General features: G+C 39.0%; 1 pseudogene; it reads left to right on the top strand.

Annotated features, from left to right (window-relative positions):
* Positions 1-5390: 5390 nt before the first annotated feature.
* LOC148473192 (5S ribosomal RNA) lies at positions 5391-5509 on the top strand (annotated as a pseudogene).
* The last annotated feature ends 1399 nt before the right edge of the window (positions 5510-6908 follow it).

Genomic DNA, 6908 nt, shown 5'->3' with positions numbered 1-6908 from the left:
CCTGACCCACCCAAGCTACAAGGAGCCCAGCCTGTGGAGACTGCATTTTCATCTTTAAACTGGTGAGTATTGAGACAAAAGTGGGGTAAAATTGCTAGATGGAGGATGTATGGCCCTAAATATGTCCTTAATCAAGTTATCAGAGTCCTTTTTGCACTTGCTTCTTGATTCTTCAAAGCACACCTTCATTTTATTTGGAAGAATTAAGAACAAAAGGACAAGATCTTCTCAAAAGAATAAGCTGTGCTTTGAGGAACTGTTAATTGAGTACAAAAGGACTCTTGTAATATGCATTGAGTTTATGTACGATTCTCTTTTTCAGTTTCTGCGTTGCCCCTACAAGGGAAATAATGCCAGTGACACGGACACATCCAGCTGACCCTGGATAAAAGAGTTGGACCCTTCTGTGATAAACAGATGTCACGTCATCTGCACCATAGGACATTAGATGAGCAGTACAAACTACATGGAGATGGTGCTATTGCTTGATATGTTAGAAAATTGTTAGTGGTACAGTAAGTAGAACTACATTGGTAATTTAAAGCTTTAAAATGATATACTTTTATTATTGTATGCAAGTCTTCACTTTCAAATACATGTGTGCTTTAAAATCATTAAGCATTAAAAACAAAAGGGTTGAAAGAATAAGCATCCGGGTGTCTTTGTACACATTTTGTATGTCAACACTTTCTCCTTAAGCATTATGTAGAAAATGTTACCTTTGTAATTTAAAATGTGCCCTCCAAAATGAAATATGTGCCCTCCTGACTGAAAAATGTGCCCTCCTCGGTAGTCTGCACCCTGCTCTAAAAAAATCCTAGAGTGAACACTATTAGTGAGTAGTCATTTCATCAGACACTCAAAAAGTGAGGTGACAAAAGGTTCTTTCCCGTGCAGATCTTGCAAGGCATGCCAACACATGGTAAAATGTGACCACAGTGGACAAATATGGTCAGCCAACTCAGTTGAAAGAATTCATCAATTGCAACACAACGGGGTGTCATTTACTGCATCATTTGCAGTTGTGACATGAAATATGTTGGCATGACCTCTAGGCCATTTAAAAAAAGGATTTTAGAACATGCTGGTACTATCAACACCACATCAGATCTCGCAAAGTTTAAGAAACTGACCTCTGTGGCACATCACTTCCATACTTACCATAAAGAAAATCAAAGATCTTCAGATCTTTGGATTAGAAAAAATGAAACTTGGAATTCGAGGAGGGGCCTTGACACAGGAATTAATGAAACGAGAGAATGAATGGACATTTAAACTAGGTACTCTTACTCCCAAAGGAATGAATGAGTACATCAATTACAGCGTGTTTTTATAGACACACTCCACAACAAGTCTATTCCTTTTTTACACGACTGCGGTTTTTGCTCTCGAACTATTGCAAGAAACTGTACATTTGTTATGTGTATAATAACCCCCCGTTCTTAAACCCTAGACTGCTATTTCTGTTCCCATATTGTAAATACGTATAAAACACACGAGATGGGTATCTCAAGATAGGATTTACTCCCAATGTTACCCATACATAACTTTCTTAAATACTGTAGGTTTAGTTTACATTCTACGTACGCTCTAATTTCTGTATGTACATTCTGTGTGCACTGTTTCATTCATTTATTTGTCTGATAATTGTTTTCATTTTTACTCATGTTTGGTTGCAATAATTGCACATTTGTGCAACACTGATCATGATTCTACATCACTTGATATATTTAGTCTAGCCGTCATATGAGAGGATCAATGCGATCCCTACTTACGATGAACATTTTAATATCCATTTAGAGGATGATTTTTATACCACTGGTTTATTTTTTCACAACACTGTGTTTTTCACCCTTGTAATTCACTACTAGTCACATAATATGGCAACATATGTGCAGATATATTTATTTTAGTTTTTCTTCACTAACACAAAAGATATTATATAGTTTTTACAATATTACTTTTTTAGAAGGTCACATCCCCTTTCTAATGGGATTCCTTAGGGGAGAGACTCTTTATGGGTATTGCACAGTTATTTTAGGTGAACACTCATAACAATAAGGACTGAATAGCAGGTCCTTTTATCCCAGGTTTAATTGGGGTTTAGTGATTTTCCTTATACTGGTCAGGCTTTCATGATTTCCTCTGTCTGCTAAGTGGACCTCTTCACTCAAATCTCAAGCATTCTTCTCCATTCCTCTTAAAAAACACCTATGTGATCTATCTTGAACATAAAATGGTATTTGGTATCATACTGTGTATTATATCTGGCTCTAATGGGCTGACCACTTATATGTTACTTGTTTTACTTTAGTTGTTCTGGCTGGCGTCGGTGGCTATTATTTGCACATAAAATAATTAGACCAACCTGACTCTATGCTTTCTACTTAGCATATTTGGCCTCTAGTTTATGTTGCCATGCAATGACAAGCTTTAGAGGCGGGACTCACTTTTCATAAAGTCTCACTCTGTCCAATGGCGTCAGATGACATGCCCCTTTGAATATTCATGAGGAAGAGACAGTTTAGCTTAAAAGCACCACCCATACATGACGCAGCAATGGAGAGGTGAACAAGCCACCTACTAGGCGAAACGCGCATCCTACACACTGACGGAGGTCTGGTCAGTGCACGGACCGGACTCCGAACTTGGTGACCCCGTCATGTATGTATACCAGTTGCCTGACCACCATGTCAGTGCAGCTGCCGAGTGCCACATTCTGTGTGGGAGACACCTTGTGCTGTCACAGCGCTCTATATACATATCATTTTCTGCAGTTTGATCTGCTCTGTGTTTTAACGCTTGACCCCATAACTATGTGGATTTATTACCCTGCCTATTGCTGTTGTTTACTTATTTTGCTTTGTCAGTGCAGCTGCTGAGTGCCACATATTGTATGGGAAACACTTTGTGCTACTACAGTGCTATATACATTTTCTCTACAATTTGATCTGTGTTTAAACAATTGACCCCATAATTCGGTGGCGGTAACATGTGGATTCATTACCCTGCCTACTGCTGTTGCTTATCTATTTTGCCTTGTTGCGTGGAGTAATACGCTGATTGAGAGTGACTCTGCTTTCTACGTAATTTTATGCAAGCAGATATTCCGCTGGCAAGGCTCGGTGCACCATGGCCTGTACTCACTATAAGTAACACTGCTATACGAGAGATTACGACACATGTGCTCATATCACAGGTGTTACTGGTGTCATCTTTCCCAGGAAACTGATCTAAGCTTTCACCACCTCACAACTAGTAGAGCCGTTGTGAGACCTATTGCTGCATTAGATGGGAACTTACCTGGGATTAGTGAGGTAACCACTAGCATGGTCATAACAGTTGGGTGGTGGTACACCAAACCCTAATCAACTTAATAAAAAGGACCTCTGAGTGATTTCTTGGTAGGTCCTTTCTACTATATATATATATATGTATGTTCCAATAAGGCCCGCACTCTCTGCAGCAATACCGTCCATTAGGGGTGCAACCTCAATGACACCATCAGAAAAAATCTGGAGGTCCACTTGTATCCAAAAAATCACAAACTGTGAGGGCACTCACCATTGCAAAAAAACATCCTTTTAATTACATACCACCAGTGTTATATGAAAGGCTAGATCCGATGTTTCGGTCCCATGAGAGACCTTTGTCAAGGTTCAGAATTGTCACAATGTTCAAGCCATCAAGAAAGGAGTGTAACACAGACAGCTAACACCATTTCATAAATAGTAGAGGTAATACATAGCAGGTGAGAGCCTAGTAATCAAGATCTCCTTACTAACACCATGCTGACACACACATACACGTCTGGCCACACCCCCGTTGCTCCCAAGGGCCTAAATTAACAAATTTCATTTAATGTGTATTTGTAATTGAAATGCTTGGTCACCAGACTTGTGTTTATTTATTAATTTATTTATGTTTTTGTTTTTTTGGGGGTTGGCTGATTTTTTATTAAATATGTATATGTATATTTTTATGTATGTGCATTAGTATACCTGTGGGTGAGAGCCCTGTATTGATCTAATGAGAAATGTATTTACAATTTTTCTTGGTTCACATTGTTAATAGGGCGATCATATAGCGCTGACAGCTGCACGATTAGAGGACTATTGTACTTTTTGCGACACATAGCAATGTTTATATGTTGCTAGGCACACCTGACGCCGATGCCTGTGGCGTGGTTGCGCCCTGGCATGTATGGTAACATAGTGGGTAGTTGTCCTATGTTACCTTATAATGTTAAGATGCAGCACTGCAGAGATTTGTTATTTAATGTGAGACTTGGTTTTGTCTCTGCCTAAGGGGGTGTGGCCAGACGTGTGTGTGTCAGCATGGTGCTAGTATGGAGATCTTGATTACTAGGCTCTCACCTGCTATGTATTACCTCTGCTATTTATGAAATGGTGTTAGCTGTCTGTGTTACACTCCTGTCTTAATGGCTTGAACATTGTGTGACAATTCTGAACCTTGACAAAGTTCTCTCATGGGACCGAAACATCGGATCTAGCCTTTCATATAATACTGGTGGTATGTAATTAAAAGGATGTTTTTTTGCAATGGTGAGTGCCCTCACAGTTTGTGATTTTTATATATATAATATAAATATATATTAAAAAAAAAAATAAATATATATATATATATATAGCATGGGGTAATGGATGGCACTCTAGAGACTCAGCATCGAAAGAATGACAAACTATAAAGTGGTGATCAATGTTTCAGAGCTTCCACGCTCTTTCATCAAGACTACACGGTATATAGTCTTGATAAAAGAGCGTGGAAGCTCTGAAACGTTGACCACCACTTTATAGTTTGTCTTTCTTTGGATGCTGAGACTGAGAGTGCCGTCCGTTAACCCATGCTGTCTATACACTATTTCTGGAAAGGCACCTGGGCAAGCTGACAGCTATTTTCCTGAGTGGAGGTCTATCAAAAGTCTATATATATATATATATATATAAATATATAATTAATATACATATATATACAGAAAAGCAACTAAATATACAGCATACAGATGTTTGGGGTTAATGTGATATCAACACTTCACAGCAATTACAGTTCTGTCTGACATAATTGGTGATGTCACAGACACATCAACGGATTAACATTTATTAATACTCTTAGGAGGTTACATAATTCTTGCTGCAATACACACAAATTATAATTTGATGTATATCTATGAACTGCACAAATATCAGATTATACATGTTATATCTTGAATATAATATTAATTACCTATGACACAATTAAAGTACGCTTGTGCAATACTTTTTTTGAACTCTGCATCATTTATGTAAACAAAGCGGATGCCTCATTTGAGATAGTCCTACAATTACTATTGCTGTTGTATACCAGGGCATCCAGACTCTCCTGAATATATTACCTACAACCATACCATACTGGATATGCCCAATCTCGCCTGATTTTGGAAGCTATACAGTATTGGGCCTGGTCAGTACTTGGATGGGTGACCACCTGGGAATACCAGGTGCTGTAGGTTTAAACACATAAGAAAATAGATATAATTCACAGCGCAAAAACTCAGTGCCCTTGGATCAATGAGTGAATTTAATAATTGACATAAAATATAACATCAATACACATAATAAGCTTCAATATATTTAAAAATAGAAGCAGGAGCATAAAGAGGATAAACCAATATCAGTGCTGCACTAACTTATGAGGTTAGCATGCATGTATGGATAATATTTAAATGGATATATTCCGGGTAGGCTGGAGTATTGGATGTTCTGCCCTTTTTGGGCACACTGATAATAAAAGCTGGAAATTAAAATAGAGGTGGATGCTGGATAGATGTAAAGAAGCACTCACCTATAAGTGGAAAATGTCAGTGTCCAGCAGCGTAGCCTGTATGGTCCAGGTGCGGCAATGCAATGAGTCCAGTCGCGTGTACCTCCAGCTGGCCGGCCAAACACAGAGGCAGGTAGCAGCAGCAGAGCCTACACAATCCAGGTACAACAGTGGCAAGCTGCGTGTAGCTCCGATGGTCGGCAATACACACCGGTCATGGAGACGGGTAACAGCAGCAGTGCCTGCACAGTCCAGGTGCGGCAATGACAAGCCACGTGTATCTCCGGGTGTCAACAATGCACACCAGTGTGTGACAGCCTCGGAGTGGTAGGCAGCAATGTAAGTCCCGGTCTGTCCTGGGGGGCAATGAAAGACCTGGCTGCCGGCAATGGAGAGCCAATATTAGCGGCAGTTCTTAGGCTAAGTAACATAGGAGACCTCCCAAAGAGGGCAAAACGTCCAATACTCCAGCCTACCCGGAATATATCCATTGAAATATTATCAATACATGCATGCTAACCTTATAAATTAGTGCAGCACTAATATTGGTTGATCCTCTTTATGCTCCTGCTTCTATTTTTAAATGTATTGAAGCTTATTATGTGTATTGATGTTATATTTTATGTCAATTATTAAATTCACTTATTGATCCAAGGGCAGTGAGTTTTTGCGCTGTGAATTATATCTATTTTCTCCAGTTCCTTGTGAATTCTATTGGGAGTTTTGACACAGCTCCCCACAGCTGCATGACTGGTGCCCTATTGGTTTCTTTTGTTAAACACATAAGAGATGGATTGGGACAAAGTGGTTACAAAGCACAGTATTCACATGGTAACAATTCAAAATCTGTTAAACTTAGGGTCACTGTGGGTATCATTTTCCTGCACATTTTTTCATATGGTACAAACACATATTTTGCCACATCCATGCATTCTGGTTTAGAAAGGAGATCTGTAGAATTTTAATTATTTTCATTAAAAGTTATTTTATGTATATATTGATCTAATGCTGGCCATACATGGTGAGATTCAAAAGTCGGTAAGACCAGTTGTATGATTTCCCTTGAAATGATTCCCTTAACATCCTGG

Source organism: Taudactylus pleione, unplaced genomic scaffold (assembly GCF_031769625.1).
Source record: "Taudactylus pleione unplaced genomic scaffold, aTauple2 ptg000959l, whole genome shotgun sequence".
Classification (NCBI taxonomy): Eukaryota; Metazoa; Chordata; class Amphibia; order Anura; family Myobatrachidae; genus Taudactylus; species Taudactylus pleione.
This window is presented reverse-complemented; position numbering and strand designations above follow the sequence as displayed.